This window comes from Heptranchias perlo, chromosome 13, assembly GCF_035084215.1.
Source record: "Heptranchias perlo isolate sHepPer1 chromosome 13, sHepPer1.hap1, whole genome shotgun sequence".
Lineage (NCBI taxonomy): Eukaryota > Metazoa > Chordata > Chondrichthyes > Hexanchiformes > Hexanchidae > Heptranchias > Heptranchias perlo.
Window position 1 is genome coordinate 67,411,038 of NC_090337.1, and position 23,023 is coordinate 67,434,060.

General features: G+C 50.7%; 1 protein-coding gene across 1 annotated transcript in view; it reads left to right on the forward strand.

Moving 5' to 3' along the window:
• Positions 1 to 300: 300 nt before the first annotated feature.
• The window catches only part of LOC137331691 (alpha-1,4-N-acetylglucosaminyltransferase-like), a 154,860-nt gene continuing 132,137 nt past the window's right edge, over positions 301 to 23,023 (forward strand). Inside the window, exon 1 of the mRNA XM_067995656.1 lies at positions 301 to 411. The gene's annotated coding sequence lies outside the window, so the exon portion shown is untranslated. The remainder of the gene's footprint in view (positions 412 to 23,023) is intronic.

The following is a 23,023-nucleotide window of genomic DNA, read 5'->3' on the forward strand; positions in this document are numbered from 1 at the left end:
GCTTTCCCCATTACTTCCACAATTGTCCACAATCCTCTTTTCCCTTATCCTTTTAGACACAAATTCATACTCTCCTCAGTCACCACTCCCAGATAGAGATTTCCACACTCTGCTCACATCTCACTCTGCTCTAATAAAGCCAAACCTTTTCCACCTTTTCTCTACCAGCAAATTCTAACTGAACTCACCTGACTACCAGTCACCAGACCACTCCCTTACTTCGCTCTGGTTGACTGCTGCAAGTGCAGGTTTCCTGCTCATTGAAATAAGAAGGAAGAGGGAGGGAGTGCTCAAAGTGGACTTGAAAAGGAAGGAGAAGGAAAAAAAGAACAACAAAGGAGGGAGAAAAAAACCATCAACTGCAGGGGTGTGGTTATTTCAGTCCACACTCAACAGGAGGAGGGAGAAGAGGTGGGTGTTTGTTGCATCTTTGAAAGTAGATAAATCGCTAGGCCCGGATGAAATGTTAAGAGAAGCAAGAGAGGAAATATCATTTTCTGATCCTCCCCGGCTATAGGCGTGGTGCCGGAGGATTGGAGGACTGCTAACGTTGTATCATTGTTTACAAAAGGGAGCGAGGGATAGACCGAGTAATTACAGGCCAGTCAGTCTAACATCGGTGGTGGGCAAATTATTGGAATCAATTCTGAGGGACAGTACAAACCATCATTTAGAAAGGCACAGATTAATCAAGGACAGTCAGCATGGATTTCTTAAGGCAAGATCGTGCCTGGCCACATTGATTGAATTTTTTGAGGAGGTAACAAGAAGGGTCGATGAGCGTAGCGCATCTGATGTAGTCTAATTGGATTTTAGCAAGGCTTTTGACAAGGTCCCACATGGCAGACTAGTCAAAAAAGTAAAAGCCCATGGGATCCAAAGGAAAGTGGCAAATTGGATCCAAAATTGGCTCAGTGCCAGGAAGCAAAGGGTAATGGTGGTCGGATGTTTTGTCCACAGGGCTCAGTATTAGATCCGTTGCTTTTTGTGGTATATATTCATGATTTAGACTTAAATGTAGGGGGCATGATTAAGAAGTTTGCAGATGATATAAAAGTTGGCCGTGTGGTTGATAGTGAGGAGGAAAGCTGTAGACTGCAGGAAGATATCAATGGACAGGTCAGATAGGCAGAAAAGTGGCAAATGGAATTCAATCTGGAGAAGTGTGAGGTAATGCATCTGGGGAGGGCAAACAAGGCAATCACATAATAAATAGGAGGATACTGAGAGGTGTAGAGGAAGTGAGGGACCTTGGAGTGCATGTCCACAGATCCCTGAAGGTAGCAGGACAGATAGATAAGGTGGTTAAGAAGGCATACAGGATAATTTCCTTTATTAGCCGAGGCATAGAATATAAGAGCAGGGAGGTTATGCTGGAACTGTATCGAACACGAGTTAGGCCACAGCTTGAGTACTGTGTACAGTTCTGGTCACCACATTACAGGAAAGATGTGATTGCACTGGAGAGGGTACAGAGGAGATTTACGAGGATGTTGCCAGAACTGGAGAATTTTAGCTATGAGGGGATGAAGAATTCTTCAGGTAGAAAAAAAAGGGTGAGGATAAACCCAGCAACTACAGGCCAGTCAGTTTAACCTCGGTGGTGGGGAAACTTTTAGAAACGATAATCAGGAACAGAATTAATAGTCACTTGGACAAATGTGGATTGATTAGGGAAAGCCAGCACGGATTGTTAAAGGCAAATCGTGTTTAACTAACTTAATAGAGTTTTTTGATGAGGTAACAGAGAGGGTCGATGGGGGCAATGCAGTTGATGTGGTGTATATGGATTTTCAAAAGGTGTTTGATAAAGTGCCACTTTATTATCAAGATAGCGACCCATGGAATAAAGGGGGCAGTAGTAACATGGATACAGAATTGGCTAAGGGACAGGAAACAGAGAGTAGTGGTGAACGGTTGTTTTTCGGACTGGAGGGAGGTGTGCATTGGTGTTCCCCAGGGGTCAGTGCTGGGACCACTGCTTTTCTTGATATATATTAATGACTTGGACTTGGGTGTTCAAGACAGATTTTCAAAATTTGCAGATGACACAAAACTTGGAAGGGTAGTGAACAGTGAGGAGGACAGTGATAGACCTCAAGAGGATATAGACAGGCTGATGGCATGGGCGGACACGTGGCAGATGAAATTTAATGCAGAAAAATGCGAAGTGATACATTTTGGTAGGAAGAACGAGGAGAGGCAATATAAACTAGAGGGCACAACTCTAAAAGGGATACAGGACCAGAGAGATCTGGGGGTATATGTGCACAAATTGTTGAAGGTGGCAGGGCAGGTTGAGAAAGTGGTTAAAAAAGCATACGGGAACTTGGACTTTATAAATAGAGGCATAGAGTACAAAAGTATGAAAGTCATGATGAACCTTTATAAAACACTGGTTCGGCCACAACTGGAGTATTGTGTCCAGTTCTGGGCACCGCACTTCAGGAAAGATGTGAAGGCCTTAGAGAGGGTGCAGAAGAGATTTACTAGAATGATTCCAGGGATGAGGGACTTTAGTTACGTGGATAGACTGGAGAAGCTGGGGTTGTTCTCCTTGGAACAGAGAAGGTTGCGAGGAGATTTGATCAAGGTGTTCAAAATCATGAAGGGTCTAGACAGGGTAGATAGAGAGAAACTGTTCCCATTGGTGGAAGGGTCAAGAACCAGAGGACTTAGATTTAAGGTGATTGGCAAAAGAACCAAAGACGACATGAGGGAAAACCATTTTACACAGCGAGTGGTTATGATCTGGAATGCACTGCCCGAGGGGGTGGTGGAGGCAGATTCAATCATGACCTTCAAAAGGGAACTGGATAAGTACTTGAAGGGAAAAAATTTCCAGGGCTTTGGGGAAAGGGTTGGGGAGTGGGACTAGCTGGATTGCTCTTGCAGAGAGCCGGCACGGACTCAACAGGCCGAATGGCCTCCTTCCGTGCTGTAACCATTCTATGATTCTATAATTCTAACTCCTGCTCCCTGCTGGACCTGGAGGCCATGCATTACCAGTGTCTGTGAAAGTCACCACCACCCTCAATTTCTTTGCCTCTGGATCCTTTCAGGGCGTTACCGGAGACAAATCGAGGGTCTCCCAATCGGCTGCACGTAAATGCATGAGGCAGGTGACGGATGAATTATTTGCCTGGGCTGGGTGGTATGTAAATTTCCCCTGTGATGACAATTGGCAGAATGAGTGTGCCCTGGGATTCGCGTCTCTGGCTGGCTTCCCACAGGTATAGGGTGCCATTGGGCACTCCCAGATCAGTCAGGAGTACTCGCCAACCGCAAGGGATTTCATTCAATCAATGTTCAGCAGGTGTGTAGCCACAAGAAAATAGGTTCATGCAGGTCTGAGCCAGATTCTCCGGGAGCTGCCATGATGCTTTCATCCTGCGGCAGCTCAACATCCCCGACCTGTTCGTACCTGGAACCACCCTGAGAGGGTGGTTGCTAGGTGACAAGGGACACCCCCTTCAAACCTGGCTGATGACACCTCTGAGGAATCCCACAATTGAACACCAGGAGTGCTGCAACGTGAGCCATATGGCAACCAGATGTATCATCGAGCGAGCCATCGGCATGCGCAAGATGCACAAGTCTGGAGGCACCCTTCAGTACTCGCCAGCAAGGGTCTCCAGGATAACTGTGATGAGTTCTGCACAACATAGTGCAGCAGCGAGGACTAGAGGAGGAGGAGGAACAACCCACTCAGCACTCCTCATCTGATGAGGATTCCAATGAAGAGAAAGACAAGGAGGAGGAGGATGAAGATGGGGCCCCCCAATGCCAGACCAGCCGATCACTGTGCTGCTCGGGATGCCAGGGATGGCCTAATAGCTCGCAGGTTCGGTTAGTCACTCACACTGGACCAAAGTAATTATTATCCCCCTCCCTCCCACCCCCCCACTAACACAAGCAGTCCTTTAACCAACCATCCACCCGTTGTACATGCACCAATTGATCTCAGTCAATTCATTTCTTCACATTCATCACCAAACAATTGAAAACCCAAGTTGGCACTCGGCAAGCAAGAATGGTGAACACGGGACGGTGATGCAAATTAATAAATTTTATGTGACTTAATAAAGATACTTACAAAACATTTTCAAATACCCTTGGTGAACGACAAAGCTTGTATTTTTCATTCTCTAGCACGTACACGTGGTGCAGCCCCTGTGGCTTCAGCAGAGGTAGAGGCAGATCCCTGCCCTGACTGTTGAGATGCTCTCGGCCTACGTCCTCTGGATGTTGGAGCCCGTGAGGGCCCCGCCAAAGACTGCTTCACCTGCACCTGTGTAGTGGTAGACCGGGCCAGTGGGAGAGGAGGCAGCATTGTGGGGGTATTGGTTGATGGGGGGGGGCGGGCAGGAAATGTGTGAAATGTGGAAACGCTTTGAGTGGAGTTCCCCTTTTGCCATCGCCCCTCTCCTGGGCCTGTGGCGCATCATTCCTGCCTCTCTGCGGAAGAGCAGCTTGGAGCAGATCGGTGACATGTTGTAAGGCCATGGCTAATGTATCTGTCATCCTGTTTAAGGAGGCAGAAATGTTGGGATCCATAGTCTGCACGGCCTTGGTCAGGGCCAGCAGGGACTGATTCGATTGCCGCGATTGAAGCTCCATCGAGGAGGACACTCCATCCATGGTTGACATCCATGCAATGGCCTGTGACATCAATCCATAAATGCTTCAACTGGACCCCTCCATCCTCTGGGATATTGTGGAGAGTGTGCCTGGCAGGACTGCCAGTACCTCTCACATTTGCTGCTGCCCCTCTAACACTCTCCTTTTCATTGATGGCGCCTCGGGTTCAGCATCTGTTTCCAGCTGAGCAGAGCTTGGGGAGCAGTGCGCCCTCTGACGCGGACTCTCCACAGCTGCCCCTGCCACCTCTCTATGTTCTGCTCACTTGTGATCGGTGATTCACCAAGTGACATCCCACCTAACTGTCTAACAGGACCCACCGAAGTGCTGGTATCTGTGATGGTGCCTGGTAAGCACGTGTCCTGTGCTGGTGCCTGGTAAGCACGTGTCCTGTGATGGTGCCTGGTAAGCATGTGTCCTGTGACGGTGCCTGGTAAGCACGTGTCCTGTGCTGGTGCCTGGTAAGCATGTGTCCTGTGCTGGTGCCTGGTAAGCATGTGTCCTGTGATGGTGCATCCTCAGCAGGAATTAGCTCCTCTGAGCAAACGTTTTCTTCAAAGGGCAGGGGCTGCTGTTCTTCGCGTGATGGCCCTGGAGGAGAGAAGAGACGGATATGATTTAGTCATGGGAATGTACAAATGTTGAAATGCACATGATGAAGGTGATCGTATTTCAAGTCAACATGACTTGGCCTTGTATGAGATGTGGGTCGGAGATATTTAACTCTGTCACCCTGCAGCAATAAAGTCCAAGTCTCGCCATCTCCGATGCTCAGGGACGCTGACATGCCACTTATCTCCGGTGCCTCCTGCTCTCCAATTGTGAGCTCCACGATCTGTGGTGGCCCACCTCTGGTCCTCTCCCTTGTATTTTGGGCTCTTTTCTCCTGCATGGGGGCACGACAAACCTATAAGTGTCTGTAAGACGTGTACATTCGATGGACGCAGTGCATTTGGTGAAGATGACAATCAGGCAGACGCATCACGAGTGGCAGTGGCGTGCATTGGGGTGAGTGGCAGTGGTGGATGGAGGAAGGGGGAGGTGGGGATGTGCACTGAAACGGAATGATGGTTGCTGCTGAAACTTAAGTGGGTGTGAGGAGTGATGGGATGGAGTACGCTTGACAAGACAGAGTGAGGGTGGGGGGGTTGCTCTACAGGATGTGGGTAAATCTGCGACTTTGCTCACCTTTTCTGACCTGGTTAGGTCATTAAAATGCTTCCTGCACAGTCCTGCTGCTCACCCCTTCAGCCACCTCTAGCCATACCTTCTTTGTTATGGCAGCAGGTTTTATTTTCCATTGCTAGGGAAAAGCAACTCCTTCCTCGCCCTTACTGCACCCAGCAGTACTTCAAGGGACGCCTCATTAAATCGGGACACAGCCTTTGCCCTCCCTGATTCCGTTCCTACTCCCACTTGACTTCATTCAATGCATCCGACTCCTCCAAATTGGATCTGTGCAGTGGCCCTTTAAATAGTCGAGGTGAAATAGCATCATGCAGGTACGTATCACACCTGCTCACGCGCATTGGAGACACGAAAGTAAAATTATAATGCGGCAACCCTGTTGGAATCAGACATTCCCACGTGTCCCACAATCTTCTGTGTTTCTTGCCCGCGATCGCCACCGCCCCCCCCCCCCCCCCACTCAGAATCTGGCTCTGCGCTAATATCGGGGCCATGGATTTGCTTCTCACAGACCACATTCTAATTTCCAATTCCCCAATATCCTCAACCACTGTTACAGCATCCGAGGAGGAGTCATTGCATTCCCTATACCCTTGTTTACCATTATCATGGAGGAGGAGGAACACAGGATGGAGCTAAGAGGAGTCCACAGGATTTAAGGAGGATGCAGAGCACCAGATACCACAACCCCTCCCATAGAATATACGGGTAGCAGACTTCATATGACGACCTCTCTGAGGGGTGTGCATAAGAAGTATGCGCTTCTTAAGGAGGCAATCGCGCAACACATGAGGACCTGCAGCCACGGTCACCTGCCCAAACTGCTGTCTCTCTGGCCATGAAAGTGACTACCGCGCTGAACTCTTATGTCACAGGCTCATTTCGGGCAGTCACGGGGAAGCTCAGCCAGGCTGCAGTGAGGGCCTGTAGTGGTCAGGCCATTGGTGTCCTTCACAGGAGAGCCGGGGAGTTCATCACCTTTGACATCACTGCAGGGCAGCAGGGAGATAACGCCATCCTGTTTTACAGGGTTGAAGGTCCAGGATACAATCGATGGGACGCACGGTGCTTTGCCAACTCCGGCACCTACAGGAATCCCCTTCGTTATATCGACAGGAAGGACCTCCACTCACTGACTGTGCAGATTGTGTGTGACAACAAGCAGAGGATCCGACAGGTATCAGTAATGATGGCCATGAAACGGCCGGATTGTCGTAAAAACCCATCTGGTTCACTAATGCCCTTTAGGGAAGGAAACCTGCCGTCCTTAACTGGTCTGGCCTATATGTGACTCCAGACCAACCACAGCAATGTAGTTGATTCTTAATTGCCCTCTGAAATGGCCTAGCAAGCCACTCAGTTGTAAAATCTTGCTACAAAAAGTCATAATAAGAATAAAACCGGACAGACCACCAGGCATCGGACCACGAGGCACCGGACACGATGAAGGCAAACCAAGCCCAGTCGACCCTGCAAAGTCCTCCTCACTAACATCTGGGGACTTGTGCCAAAATTGGGAGAGCTGTCCCATAGAGTAGTCAAGCAACAGCCTGACATAACCATACTCACAGAATCATACCTTTCAGCCAATGTCCCAGGCTCTTCCATCACCATCCCTGGGTATATCCTGTCCCACCGGCAGGACAGACCCACCAGAGGTGGCGGTACAGTGATATACAGTCAGGAGGGAGTGGCCCTGGGAGTCCTCAACATTGACTCCAGACCCCATAAAATCTCATGGCATCAAGTCAAACATGGGCAAGGAAACCTCCTGCTGATTACCACCTACCGCCCTCCCTCAGCTGATGAATCAGTCCTCCTCCATGTTGAGCACCACTTGGAGGAAGCACTGAGGGTAGCAAGGGCACAGAATTTACTCTGGGTGGGGGACTTCAATGTCCATTGCCAAGAGTGGCTCGGCAGCACCACTGCTGGCCGAGTCCTGAAGGACATAGCTGCCAGACTGGGCCTGCGGCAGATGGTGAGTGAACCAACACGAGGGAAAAACTTACTTGACCTCATCCTCACCAATTCACCTGTCGCAAATGCATCTGTCCATGACAGTATTGGTAGGAGTGACCACCGCACAGTCCTCGTGGAGATGAAGTCCCGTCTTCGCACTGAGGACACCATCCAACGTGTTGTATGGCACTACCCCCGTGCTAAATGGGATAGGTTCAGAACAGATCTAGCAGTTCAAAACTGGGCATCCATTAGGCATTGTGGGCCATCAGCAGCAGCAGAATTGTATTCCACCACAATCTGTAACCTCATGGCCAGGCATATTCCTCACTCTACCATTACCAACAAGCCAGGGGATCAACCCTGGTGCAATGAGGAGTGTAGAAGAGCATGCCAGGAGCAGCACCAGGCGTACCTAAAAATGAGGTGCCAATCTGGTGAAGCTACAACACAGGACTACATGCATGCTAAATAGCGGAAGCAACATGCTATAGACAGAGCTAAGCGATTCCACAACCAACGGATCAGATCAAAGCTCTGCAATCCTGCCACATCCAGTCGTGAATGGTGGTGGACAATTAAACAACTAACGGGAGGAGGAGGATCTGTGAACATCCCCATCCTCAATGATAGTAGAGTCCAGCACGTGAGTGCAAAAGACAAGGCTGAAGCGTTTGCAACCATCTTCAGCCAGAAGTGCCGAGTGGATGATCGGTCAACTGCTGCCTTGATGTCAAGGGCAGTCATTCTCACCTCACATTTTGGAAAATTTCCCAGGTATGTCCTGTTCACAAAAAGCAGGACAGATCCAATCCGGCCAATTACCGCCCCATCAGTCTACTCTCAATCATCAGCAAAGTGATGGAAGGTGTTGTCGACAGTGCTATCAAGCGGCACTTACTCACCAATAACCTGCTCACTGATGCTCAGTTTGGGTTCCACCAGGACCACTCGGCTCCGGATGTCATTACAGCCTTGGTCCAAACATGGACAAAAGAGCTGAATTCCAGAGGTGAGGTGAGAGTGACTGCCCTTGACATCAAGGCAGCATTTGACCGAGTGTGGCACCAAGGAGCCCTCATAAAATTGAAGTCAATGGGAATCAGGGGCAAACTCTCCAGTGGTTGGAGTCATACCTAGCACAAAGGAAGATGGTAGTGGTTATTGGAGGCCAATCATCTCAGCCCCAGGACATTGCTGCAGGAGTTCCTCAGGGCAGTGTCCCAGGCCCAATCATCTTCAGCTGCTTCATCAATGACCTTCCCTCCATCATAATGTCAGAAGTGGGGATGTTCACTGATGACTGCACAGTGAGGTCAGGAAGGGAAAAATTCACAGTGCACAGATTCCATTTGCCACCCCCCATATTATGAAGCAAGACCTGGACAACATCCAGGCTTGGGCTCATAAGTGGCAAATAACATTCACGCCAGACAAGTGCCAGGCAATGACCATCTCCAACAAGAGAAAGTCTAACCACCTCCCCTTGACATTCAACGGCATTACCATCGCCGAATCCCCCACCATCAACATCCTGGGGGTCACCATTGACCAGAAGCTTAACTGAACCAGCCATATAAATACTGTGGCTACAAGAGCAGGTCAGAGGCTGGGTATTCTGCGGCGAGTGACTCACCTCCTGGCTCCCCAAAGCCTTTCCACCATCTACAAGGCACAAGTCAGGAGTGTGATGGAATACTCTCCACTTGCCTGGATGAGTGCAGCTCCAACAACAATTAAGTAGCTCGACACCATCTAGGACAAAGCAGCCGCTTGATTGGCACCCCATCCACCACCCTAAACATTCACTCCCCTCACCACCGGTGCACCGTGGCTGCAGTGTGTACCATCCACTATTTGCACGTCAAGTTACATTATTCTACCTCGCTTTTAATGCTGCCGAGCAGACGGACAGTTTATCAGAATGGTACATAATGACCAGGGTAAAAATGAAATGTATTTATTTTGAGAATAATTGACAGAATCCTGACCACTGAGAGGGCAACGCCACAAACAATTCTGTAAGAAAGGCATATTTTGCTTTGAGTAATAACAAGGACCATTTGCAGATATAACATGCACGTACTGCAATATCACATGACCTGTGATGTGTATTAGGAACACCCTATCGAGATGCCGTTCATGACCAGACATGAACACATGGGGCTGGAGTTTCTGCTAGGATGCTGATTTTGTCCAGCTCAGCCTCCAGGTGATGTGTTGATGTATTCAGTGCTTGCTCTTGGCCACGATTGGGTTATAATGTGGACAGCAACAGCCAGTTGCCGGACCTGTCCTTCGCTGGGGTTTTGGTGTAGATCGGTGCTGTGGAGGGACAATGGTGGCAGTGAACGCAGCCGTTTCATGGTGAGCTCTGACTCTCACCATGCTGCTCAACGAGAGTCTCTCCAGTTTCTGCCTCGCTAGCGGGCATTAAAAGTTACCGGCCTCCTTGGAAGGGGAAGATGGGCAGGCTGCAAGGTGACACACCTCCCGCTGGAAATTTGGAGCGGGGTCAACTTTCCGTGGCGGACGCTGTAATCAGATAGCTGAACCAGGTAAATCTGCGCTGGGCTCATTAATGTGGCTTGTCGGTCAGGGGCTGGAATTCTTCACACTCAGTGCCAGCTAATGCTGTATTGGGTAAGCAGAACTGGGACCCCAGGGACCAAGAACATGCAGGGCCCCTCCACCCATCCTCTGCACAACCACCCCCTCCCCCCAATACACAAACGTGTAGTAAAAAGGATGAAGCAATAGGCCGGGAGAATGTTTGCACTCTGCAAATCATATCTCACCATACTTAAATAAAGCTGACCCGGTGGTTGCAAGCTGTATTCCTGGCGAGCTTTACTGGTAGCCCTATAATTCCACAGGGCCCCAAGTGGGGCGTCCCATGTTTGCACTGGACAGAGCCTGTGCTTAATCCACCCCTATTTGCACCAAGTCCTGTTCTCCCATCTCCCCTTCTGCTCGCTGACCTACATTGGTTCCCGGTCCAACAACGCCTCGATTTTAAAATTCTCATCGTTGTTTTCAAATCCCTCCATGGCCTCGCCCCTCCCTATCTCTGTAACCTCCTCCAGCCCTACAACCCTCCGAGATCTCTGCGCTCCTCCAATTCTGGCCTCTTGTGCATCCCCGATATTCATCACTCCACCATTGGCGGCCGTGCTTTCAGCTGCCTAGGCCCTAAGCTCTGCAATTCCCTCCCTAAGCCTCTCTGCCTCACTCCCCTCCTTTAAGATGCTCCTTAAAACCTACCTCTTTGACCAAGCACCTGTCCTAATATCTCCTTATGTGGCTCAGTGTCAAATTTTGTCTGGTAACGCTCCTTTGAAGCTCCTGTTAAAGGCACTAAATAAATGCAACTTGTTGTTGTTGTTATGGGTAGGGGTGCCCGAAGCTGGGCAGGCAGCAGAAATAAAAATCCCCACAGCAGCCGAGCCTGGTCTTTAACGGCTCCACCCCGAGCTTGCACAGTTCATCTGCTCCTGTTTCCGTTCTCCTGTTGGAATGATCCTTCATCCCTCAGCAGCTAAGCCTCTTCCAACTCTTGTCCCACCTAAAACTCAGCCCCAGTTGTACTTCGTTTTCTGACATTGTGCTCCTAGAATTGCCATTTGCTTTGGTCATTCTCATTTAAGTTGATGGGGCAGATAATGCAGTACCAGACCAGAGACACTGGGGGGTGTTACTCCCTGCAATGTGAGGCTGTTACTCCCTGCAGTGTGAGGCTGTTATTCTGTGCTGTGTTCAGCTGTTACTCCCTGCAGTGAGGGGCTGTTACTCCCTGCAATGAGGGGCTGTTGCTCGCTGCGGTGAGGGATGTTACTCCCTGCAGTGAGTGACTGTAATTCCCTACAGTGAGGGGCTATTACTCCGTGCATTGAGGGATTGTTACTTCCTGCAGTGAAGTGCTGTTACTTCCTGCAGTGTAGGACTATTAATCCCAGCAATGTGGGACTGTTATTCCCTGCAGTGAAGGAATGTTACTCGCTGCACTGAGGGACTGTTACTCAGTCCAGTGAGGTTTTGCTGCTCCCTGCAGTGAGGGCCTGTTGCTCTCTGCAGTGAGGAACTGTTATTCCCTGTGGTGAGGGACTACAGTGTGGGACTGTTACTCCCTGCATTGGCTGTTATTCCCGGCAGTGTGATACTCTCTGCAGTGAGAGGCTGTTACTCCCCACAATGTGGCACCGCTACTCCCTGCAGTGTGTGACTGTTAATCCCTGCAGTTTGGGATTGTTACTCACTGCAGTGAGGTGCCGTTACTCCCTCCAGTGAGGGGCTACTATTCTCTGCATTGCGAGTCTGTTACTCCTTGCAGTGTAAGGTGGTTATTCCCTGCAGAGAGGCACTCTTACTCCCTGAAGTGAATGGCTGTTACTCCCTGACATTACCGATAAACCCTTTATTGGGATTACTGCTGCACCCTGCAGTGAGGGATTGATACTCCCTGCAGTGAGGGACTGTTCCTCGCGGTAGCAAGGGATTGTTACTCCCTGCAGTGAGAGACTGTTATTCCGTGCTGTGTGCAGCTATTACTCCCTGCAGTGAAGGGCTGTTACTCCCTGAAGTGAGTGACTGTTACTGCCTGCAGTGAAGTGCTGTTACTCCCTGCAGTGTAGAACTATTAATCCCAGCAATGTGGGACTGTTGCTTCCTGCAGTGAGGGGCTGTTACTGCCTGTGGTATGGGACTGTTACACCCTGCAGTGTGGCACTGTTACTCCCTGTAGTGTGGGACTATTACCCCCTGCAGTGATGGGCTGTTGCTCCCTGCAGTGTAGGACTGTTGCTTCCTGCAGTTAGGGACTGTTGCTCTCTGCAGTTAGAGGCTGTTACTCCCTGCATTAAGATTACTGTTACTCCATGCATTGAGATTACTGTTGCTCCCTGCATCGAGGGATTGTTACTTTCTGCAGTCAGGAACTGTTATTCCCTGCAGTGAGGGATGGTTATTCCCTGCCATGTGGGAGTGTTGCTCCCTGTAGTGTGGGAGTGTTGCTCCCTGTAGTGTGGGAGTGTTACTCACAGCAGTGAGGAACTGTTACTCCCTGCAGTGAGGAGCTGTTACTCTCTGCAGTGTGGGACAGTTACTCCCTGCAGTTTGGGACTTTTACTCCCTGCAGTGTGGGTCTATTACTACCCGCAGCGGTGGCTGTTACTCCCTGCAGTGTGAGAATGTTACTCCTTGCAGTGAGGGACTATACACGCTGCAGTGTGGGACTGTTACTCACTGCATTGAGGGAATGTTACACCCTGCTGCGAGGGAACGTTACTCTCTGCAGTGTGGATTTGTGGCTCCCTGCAGTGAAAGGCTGTTGCTTTCTGCAGTGAGGAACTGTTACTCCCTGCAGTGAGGGTCTGTTATTCCCTACAGTGTGGGACTGTTACTCCCAGCATTGGCTGTTATTCTCTGTAGTGTAGGACTGATAATCTCTGCAGTGAGAGGCTGTTACTCCCCACTGTGTGGCACCGTTACTCCCTGCAGTGTGGGACTGTTAATCCCTGCAGTTTGGGATTGTTAGTCCCTGAAATATGGGACGGTTATTCCCTGCAGTGTGGGACTGTTACTCCCTGCAGTGAAGAACTGTTACTCCCTGCATTGTCATTACTGTTAAGCGTTGCACTGAGATTACTGCTGCTCTCTGCAGTGAGGGACATTTGCTCCCAATAGTGAGGGACTGTTACTCCCTGCAGTGAGGGACTGTTACTCCCTGCAGTGAGGGATTGTCACTTACTGCATTAAGGGAATTTTACACCCTGCAGTGAGGGAACGTTACTCTCTGCAGTGTGGATTTGCTGCTCCCTGCAGTGAAAGGTGTTGCTCGCTGCAGTGAGGGTCTATTATTCCCTGCATTGAGGGACTGTTACTCCCTGCGATGTGGGACTGTTATCACCACATTGTGGGATTCTTACTCCCTGCAGAGAGGAATTGTTGCACCTGCAGTGAGAGGCTGTTACTCCCCACAGTTTTGCACCATTGCTCCTTGCAATGTGGGACTGTTAATCCCTGCAGTTTGGGATTGTGCGTCACTGCAGTATGGGACGGTTATTCCCTGCAGTGTGGGACTGTTACTCCCTGCAGTGTGGAACTGTTACTCCCTGCAGTGAAGTGCTGTTACTACCTGCATTGTCATTACTGTTATGTCCTATACTGAGATTACTGCTGCTCCCTGCAGTGAGGGACTTTTACTTCCAATAGTGAGGGACTGTTACTCTCTGCAGTAAGGGACTTTTACTCCCAATAGTGAGGGACTGTTACTCCCTGCAGTGAGGTGACTGTTACTCCCTGCAGTGAGGGAGTGTTACTTACTCCATTGAGGGAGTGTTACTCCCTGCAGTGAGGGGCTGTTACTCTCTGCTGTGTGGGATAGTTGTTCCCTGCAGTGAGGGACTGTTGCTCCCTGCAGTGAGGGATTGCTATTCCTTGAAGTGATGCGCCATTACTCCCTGCAGTGTGGGACTGTTACACCCTGCCGTGTGGGATTGTTACTCCCTGAAATGTGGGACTGTTGCTCCCTGTAGTGTGGGACTGTTGCTCCCTGCAGTGTGGGACTGTTGATCCCTGCAGTGTGGAACTGTTGCTCCCTGCAGTGTGGGATTGTTGCTCCCTGCAGTGTGGGACTGTTGCTCCCTGCAGTGTGGGACTGTTGCTCCCTGCAGTGTGGGATTGTTGCTCCCTGCAGTGTGGGACTGTTGCTCCCTGCAGTGTGGGATTGTTGCTCCCTGCAGTGTGGGACTGTTGATCCCTGCAGTGTGGGATTGTTGCTCCCTGCAGTGTGGGACTGTTGATCCCTGCAGTGTGGGACTGTTGCTCCCTGCAGTGTGGGATTGTTACTCCTTTCTGTGAGGTAGAGTTGCTCCCTGCAGTGTGGGACTGTTGCTCCCTGCAGTGTGGGACTGTTGATCCCTGCAGTGTGGGACTGTTTCTCCTTGCAGTGTGGGTCTCTCACTCCCTACAGTGAGGGACTATTACTGCCTGCAGTGAAAGACTGTTACTCCATTCTGTAACGCGCTGTTACTCCCTTCTTTGACATTACCGTTGCTCTCTGGATTGATAGTACTGTTGCTCCCTGCAATGATAGTCTGTAACTCCCTGCTGTTAAAGTCTGTTGTTCCCTGCCTTGAGGGATTGTTACACACTGCTGTGAGGGATTGTTACTCCCTGCAGCGAGGAAGTGTTACTCGCTGCAGCGAGGAAGTGTTACTCGCATCAGCAAGGGTCTGTTGTTCCCTGCAGTAATGGGCTGTTACTCCCGGCAGTGAGGGAGTATTATTCCCTTCAGTGATTGACTTTTACTCCCTGCAGTGAGGGACTGTTGCTCCCTGCAGTGAGTATCTGCTGCTCCCTGCAGTGAGGGATTGCTATTCCCTGCAGTGAGAGGCTGTTACTCCCTGCAGTGTGGGACTGTTATTCCCTGCAGTGCACGAATGTTACACCCTGCAGTATGGAACTGTCACTCCCTGCAGTGTGGAACTGTTGCTCTGTGCAGTGAGGGACTGTTACTCCCTGCAGTGTAGGATTGTTACTCCCTTCAGTGAGGGACTGTTACTCTCTGCAGTGTAGGACAGTTACTCCCTGCAGTTTGGGACTTTTACTCCCTGCAGCATGGGTCTGTTACTCCCTGCAGTGGGGGCTGATACTCCCTGCAGTGTGGGATTGTTACTCCCTTCAGCTAGGGACTGTTGCTCCCTGCAGTGAGGGTCTGTTGCTCCCTGCAGTAAGGAGCTGGTACTCTCTGCAGTGTGGGATAGTTACTCCATGTAGTTTGAGACTTTTCCTCCCTGCAGTGTGGGTCTGTTACTCCCTGCAGTGGGGGCTGTTATTCCCTGCAGTGTGAGGCTGTTACTCCATGCAGTGTGAGAGTGTTACTCCCTGCAGTGAGGGACTGTTACATGCTACAGTGAGGAACTTTCACTCACTGCATTGTGGGAATGTTACACCCTGCAGTGAGGAACGTTACTCTCTGAAGTGTGGATTTGCTGCTCCCTCCAGTGAAAGGCTCTTGCTCTCCGCAGTGAGGGACGATTACTCCCTGCAGTGAGGGTCTGTTATTCCCTGCAGTGTGGGACTGTTACTCTCTGCATTGGCTGTTATTCCCTGTAGTGTAGGACTGATAACCTTTGCAGTGAGAGGATGTTACTCCCCACAGTGTGGCACCGTTACTCTCTGCAGTATGGGACCGTTGTTCCCTGCAGTATGGGACTGTTAATCCCTGCAGTGAGGGACTGTTATTCTCTGAAGTGAGGGGCTGTTACTCCCTGCAGTGAGAGTCTGTTACTCCCTGCAGTGAGGGACTGTTACTCACTACATTGAGGGAATGTTACACCCTGCAGTGAGGGAACGTTACTCTCTGCAGTGTGGATTTGCTGCTCCCTGCAGTGAAAGGCTGTTGCTCTCTGCAGTGAGGAACTGTTACTCCCTGCAGTGACAGTCTGTTATTCCCTGCAGAGTGGGACTGTTACTCCCTGCATTGGTTGTTATTCCCTGTAGCGTAGGACTGATAATCACTGCAGCGAGAGGCTGTTACTCCCCACAGTGTGGCACCGTTACTCCTTGCAGTGTGGGATTGTTAGTTCCTGCAGTATGGGACGGTTATTCCCTGCAGTGTGGGACTGCATTGTCATTACTTTTACACCCTGCACTGAGATTACTGCTGCTCCCGGCAGTGAGGGACTTTACTCCCTGCAGTGAGGGACTGTTACTCCTGCAGTGAGGGACTGTTACTCCCTGCGCTGAGGGTCTGTTGCTCCCTGCGCTGAGGGTCTGTTGCTCTCATCAGTGAGTGACTGTTGCTCCCTGCAGTGAGGGCGTGTTACTCCATGCAGCAAGGGGCTGTTACTCCCTGCTGTGTGGGATTGTTACTCCCTGCAGTGTGGGTATGTTACTCCCTATAAAGAGGGATGGTTGCTCCCAGCAGTGAGTGTCTGCTGCTCCCTGCAGTGAGGGATTGCTATTCCTTGAAGTAATGAGTCGTTACTCCCTGCAGTGTGGGACTGTAACACACTGCCATGTGGGATTGTTACTCCCTGAAATGTGGGTCTGTTGCTCCTTGAAGTTAGGGGCTGTTGCTTCCTGTAGCGTGGGACTGTTAATCCCTGCAGTGTGGGATTGTTACTCCCTCCTGTGAGGTAGAGTCGCTCCCTGCAGTGTGGGACTGTTGCTCCTTGTAGTGTGGGTCCCTCACTCCCTGCAGTGAGGGACTATTACTCCCCGCAGTGAAAGACTGTTGCTCCATTCTATAACGCGCTGTTACTCCCTTCTTTGACATTACTGTTGCTCTCAAGTTTGATAGTACTGTTGCTCCCTGCAATGAGAGTCTGTAACTCCCTGCTGTTAAAGACTGTTGTGCCCTGCCTTGAGGGATTATTACACGCTGCTGTGAGGGATTGTTACTCCCCGCAGCGAGGGAGTGTTACTCGCATCAGCAAGGGTCTGTTGTTCTCTGCAGTAAGGGACTGTTACTCCCGGCAGTGAGGGTGTTTTACTCCCTTCAGTGATTGACCTTTACTCCCTGCAGAGAGGGACTGTTGCCTCCTGCAGTGAGTGTCTGCTGCTCCCTGCAGTGAGGGATTGCTATTCCCTGCAGTGAGAGGCTGTAACTCCCTACGGTTGTGTTCTGATAATCGCTGCAATGTGGGACTGTTATTTCCAGCAGTGCGCGACTGTTACACCCTGCAGTATGGAACTGTCACTCCCTGCAGTGTGGGATGGTTACTCCCTGCAGTGGGGGCTGTTACTCTCTGCAGTGTGGTACTGTTACTCCCTTCAGTGAGGGACTGTTGCTCCCTGCAGTGAGGGAGTGATGCTCCCTGCAGTGAGAGGCTGTTACTCTCTGCAGTGTGGGTTTGTTACTCACTGCAGTGAGGGTCTGGTGTTCCCTGCAGTGAGGGACCCTCGATTTCTGCAGTGAAGGACTGTTGCTTTCAGCAGTGAGGGAGTATTACTCCCTGCAGTTGAGATCTGACTGTCCCTGCAGTGTGGGACTCCCTGCAGTCTGGGACTGTTACTCCCTGCTGTGTGGAACTGTTGCTCCGCGCAGTGTGGGACTGTTACTCCCTGCAGTGTGGGACTGTTACCTTAAGCAGTGAGGTACTGTTTCTCCATGTAGTGAGGGGCTGTTACTCCCTTCAGTGAGGGGTTACTGCTCCCTGTAGTGAGGGATTGTTACTCCCTGCAGTGAGGGAGTGTTACTCCCTGCAGTGTGGGTCTATTGCTCCTTGCAGTGAGAGAGTGCTTCTCCTTGCAGTGAGGGGACTGTTGTTCTCCGCAGTGAGGGGCTATTGGTCGCTGTAGTGTGCTATTGTTACTCCTTGCTGTGAGGGAGTGCTACTCCTTGCAGTGAGGGACAGTTACTTCCTGCACTGACGGCATGTTAATCCCTGCAGTTGAGGTCTGATACTTCCTGTAGTGTGGGACTATTGTTCCATGCAATGTGGGACTGTTACTGCCTGCAGTGTTGGACAGTTGCTCCTTGCAGTGAGGGACTGTTACTCCCTGCCCTGAGGGGCTGTTTCTACCTGCAGTGAGAGAATGTTTCTGCCTGCAGTGTGGGACTGTTACTCCCTGAAGTGTTGGACAATTGCTCCCTGCAATATGGGACTGTTACTCACTTCAATGAGGCACTATTACTCCCTGCACTGAGGACTGTGACACTCTGCAGTGAGGGGTTGTTGCTCCCTGCAGTGAAGGATTGGTACTCCTTGCAGCAAGGGACTGTTACTCCCTGAAGTGAAGGTGCGATGCTTGCTGCAGCAGGGGGCTGTTACTCGCTGCTGCTGTGGGGTTTGTTACTCCCTGCGATGTGGGAGTGTTGCTCTCTGCAAAGAGGGTCTGTTACTACCTGGAGTGAGTGTCTGCTGCTCTCTGCAGTGAGGGATTGCTCTTCTCTTCAGTTAGAGGATGTAACTCCCTGCAGTTGTGTTCTGATACTCCTTGCAGTATGGGACTGTTATTTCCCTGCAGCGCAGTTTGGAATTGTTACTCCCTGCAGGGTGGGACTGTTGCTCTGTGCAGTTTGGGTTTATTGCTCCCTGCAGTGAGGGTCTGTTACTCCCTGCATTGAGGGTCTATTGCTCCCTGTAGTGAGGGGCCTTTGATCTCTGCAGTGAGGGATTGTTACTCTCTCTAGTGATGGTGAGTTACTGCCTGCAGTTGAGGTCTGATACTCCCTACAGTGTGTGACAGTTACTAACTGCAGGGAGGATTGTTACTCCATGCAGTGAGGGATTGTTACTTCCTGCAGTGAAGGACTGTTAATCCGTGGTGAGGGACTGTTATTGCCAGCAATGAGTGTCTGTTACTAATTGAAGTGAGCATTTGCTGTTCTCTGCAGTGAGGAGTTTTTATTCCTTGCAATGAGGGACTGTTACTCCTTGCAGTGAGGGAGAGTTACTCCCTGCAGTGTGGGACTGTTCCTACCTGCAGTGTGGGAGTGTTACTCACGGCAGTGTGGGACTTGTACTCCCTGCAGTCTAGCATTACTCATTGTAGTGAGGGACTGTTACTCCCTTCAGTGTGGGTGTTGCTCTCTACAGCGAGGGGCTGTTATTCCCTGCACTGATATTGCTGTTGCTCCCTGCATTGAGATTAATGTTGCTCCCTGCATTGAGATTAATGTTGCTCCCTGCATTGAGAGAGTGTTGCTCCCTGCAGTGAGGGAATGTTACTCCCTGCATTGATATTACTGTTGCTCCCTGCATCGAGATTACTGCTGCTCCCTACATTGAGATTGTTATTGCTCCCTGCAGTGTTGGACTATTGCTCCTTGCTGTGAGGGGCTGTTACTCCCTGTATTGAGATTAAACTCTTGCTCGCTGGATTGAGATTACTCTTTCTCCCTATGGTGAGGGACTGTTACTCCCTGCTGTGAGTGGGTGTTACTCCCTGCTGTGTGGGATTGTTAATCCCTGCAGTGAGTGACTGTTACTCACTGCATTGAGGGTCTGTTGCTGCCTTAAGTGGAGACTGTTGCTCCCTGCAGTGAAGGACTGTTACTCCTGCAGTGAGGGAGTATTACTCGCTGCAGTGTGGAACTGTTACTCTCTGGAGTGCGGGATTGTTACTCCCTGTATTGTGGGACTGTTACTCACTGCAGTGTGGGAATGTTACTCCCTGCAGTGTGGGACTGTTACTCCTTGCAGTGAAGGACTGTTACTTGCTGCATTGAGGGTCCGTGGCTCCCTTAAGTGGGGACTGTTGCTCCCTGCAGTAAGGGGCAGTTATTCCCTGCAGTGTGGGACCGTTTTTCCCTGCCGTGAGTGGTTGTTGCTCTCTGCAGTATGGGAGTGTTACTCCCTGCAGTGAAGGGATGTTACCCTCTGGAGTTACATTACTGTTGCTCCCTGCATTGTGATTGCTGTTGCTCCCTGCCTTGTGGTTAATATCGCTCCCTACATTGAGATTACTGTTGCTCCCTGCAGTTTGAGGCTGTTACTCCCTGCAGTGGGGGCTGTTATTCCCTGCTGTGAGGAGCTGTTACCCCTGCAGTGTAGGATTGTTATCCCCTGCAGTGAGGAGCTGTTACTCCCTGCAGTGTCAGACTGATACTCCCTGCAGTGAGGGACTATTCCTCCTTGCATTGAGGGACTGTTGCTCCCTTCAGTGTGGGTTTCCAACTCGCTGCAGTGAGGGACTGTTACTCCCTGAATTGAGGGAATGTTACTCCTTGCAAAGTGGGCCCGTTATTCCCTGCAGAGAGGATTTGTTGCACCTGTAGTGAGAGGCTGTTACTCCCTGCAGTGTGTAACTGTTACTCCCTGCAGTGTTGGACTGTTACACCCTGCAGTTTGGGACCATTTTCCCTGCCGTAATTGGCTGTTGCTCTCTGCAGTGCGGGAGTCTTAGTCTCTGCAGTGAAGAGATGTTACTTCCTGCAATTACATTACTTTATTTTTTATTCGTTCATGGGATGTGGGTGTCACTGGCGAGGCCGGCATTTATTGCCCATCCCTAATTGCCCTTGAGAAGGTGATGCTCCCTGCATTGAGATTACTGTTGCTCCCGGCAGTGAGGGACTATTTCTCCTTCCAGTGTGGAACTGTTATTCCCTGCATTGAGGGTCAGCTACTCCCTGCAATGTGCGACTGATACTCCATGCAGTAAGGGACTGTTACTCCCTGCATTGCTTTACTGTTGCTCCCTGCATTGACATTCCTGTTGCTCCCTGCAGTGACGATCTGTTACTCCCTGCAGTGAGGGACTATTGCCCCTTGCATTGAGGGACTGTTGCTCACTTCGGTGTTGGTCTCCAACTTGCTGCTGTGATGGACTGTTACTCCCTGCAGTGAGCGGCTGTTGCTCTCTACAGTGAGGAACTGTTACTCCCTGCATTGAGGGATTGTTAGCTCCTGCAAAGTGGGACCATTATTCCCTGCAGTGTGGGGTCCTACTCGCTGCAGTGATGGACTGTTACTCCCTGCAGTGTGAGACTGTTTTTCCCTGCCGTGAGTGACTGTTGCTCTCTGCAGTGTGGGAGTGTTACTCCCTGCAGTGGAGGAATATTACCCCCAGCACTTACATCACTGTTGCTCCCTGCATTGTGATTCCTGTTGCTCCCTGCATTGAGATTACTATTGCTCCCTGCAGTGTGATTACTGATGCTCATGCATTGAGGTTACTGTTGCTTCCTGCAGTGTGCGACTGTCACTCCCTGCCGTGAGGAGCTGTTACCCTTGCAGTGTGGGAATGTTATCTCCTGCAGTGAGGAGCTGTTACTCCCTGCAGTGTCGGACTGATACTCCCTGCAGTGAGGGGCTGTTACTCGCTGCAGTTACATTACTGTTGCTCCCTGCAGTGTGATTACTGTTGCTCCCTACATTGAGATTCCTGTTACTCCCTGCAGTGAGGGGCTTTTATTCCCTGGTGTGAGGAGCTGTTACCCCTGCAGTGTCAGACTGATACTCCCTGCAGTGAAGGGCTGTTACTCCCTGCAGTGAGCATCTGTTACTCCCTGCAGTGAGTATCTGTTACTCCCTGCAGTTACATTACTGTTGTTCCCTGCATTGAGATTCCTGTTGCTCCCTGCAGTGAGGGACTGTTGATCCCTGCATTGTAGGTCTCCAACTTACTGCAGTGATGGACAGTTACTCCCGCCAATGAGGGGCTGTTACTCCCTGCACTGAGGGACTGTTACTCCCTGCATTGAGGGAATGTTACTCCCTGCAATGTGTGACTGTTACTCCATGCAGTGAGGGACTGTTACTCCCAACAGTGGGGGACTGTTACTCACTACAGTGAGGGTCTGTTGCTCCGTTTCATTGAGGGCCTGTTGCTTCCTGTTGTGATGGGCTGTATCTACCTGCAGTGAGTGAGTGTTACTGCCTGCATTGAGGGGCTGTTATTTCCTGCTGTGTGGGATTGTTGCTCCCTGTAGTGAGGGACTCTTATACCCTGCAGTGAGGGATCATTATTCCCTGCAATGAGTGACTGTTACTCCTTGCATTTGGGACTGTTACTCCCTGCACTGAAATGCTGTCACTCCCTGCAGTGTGGGGGTGTTGCTCCCTGCAGTGAGGGATTGTTACTTCCCGCAGTGAGGGTCTTTTGCTCACTGTAGTGATGGAATGCCGCTCCCTGCAGTGAGCGGTTGTTACTCCCTGCTGTGTGGGATTGTTGCTCCTGCAGTGAGGGACTCTTACACCATCAGTGAGGGAGTATTATTCCCTGCAGTGAGGGACTGTTACTCCCTGCAGTGTTGGGCTGTTGCTCCCTGCAGTGACTGACCATTGCTCCCTGCAGTGAGGGAGCGAGTGAGGGACTCTTACACCCTCAGTGAGGGAGTATTACTCCCTGCGGTGCGGGACTGTTACTCCCTTCGGTGCTGGAGTGTTACTTCCTGCAGCAAGGGGCTGTTAATCCCTGCAGTGAGGGACTGTTGTTCCATGCAGTGAGGGACCAATACTCCCTGCTGTGTGGGACAGTAACTCCCTGCAGCAAGGGGCTGTTACTCCCTGCAGTATGGGGCTGTTACTCCCTCCAGTGAAGGACTGTTACTCCCTGCAATGTGGGACTGTTATTCCCTGCTGTGTGGTACTGTTACTCCCTGCATTGAGGGACTGTTATTCCCTGCGGTGAGGAACTGTTACTCCCTGCAGTGAGCGACCGTGAGTTTGTGCTAGGAGGGGCAGCTAATCCCTGCAGTTACATTACTGTCGCTCCCTGCTTTGTGATTACTGTTGCTCCCTGCTTTGTGATTACTGTTGCTCCCTGCTTTGTGATTACT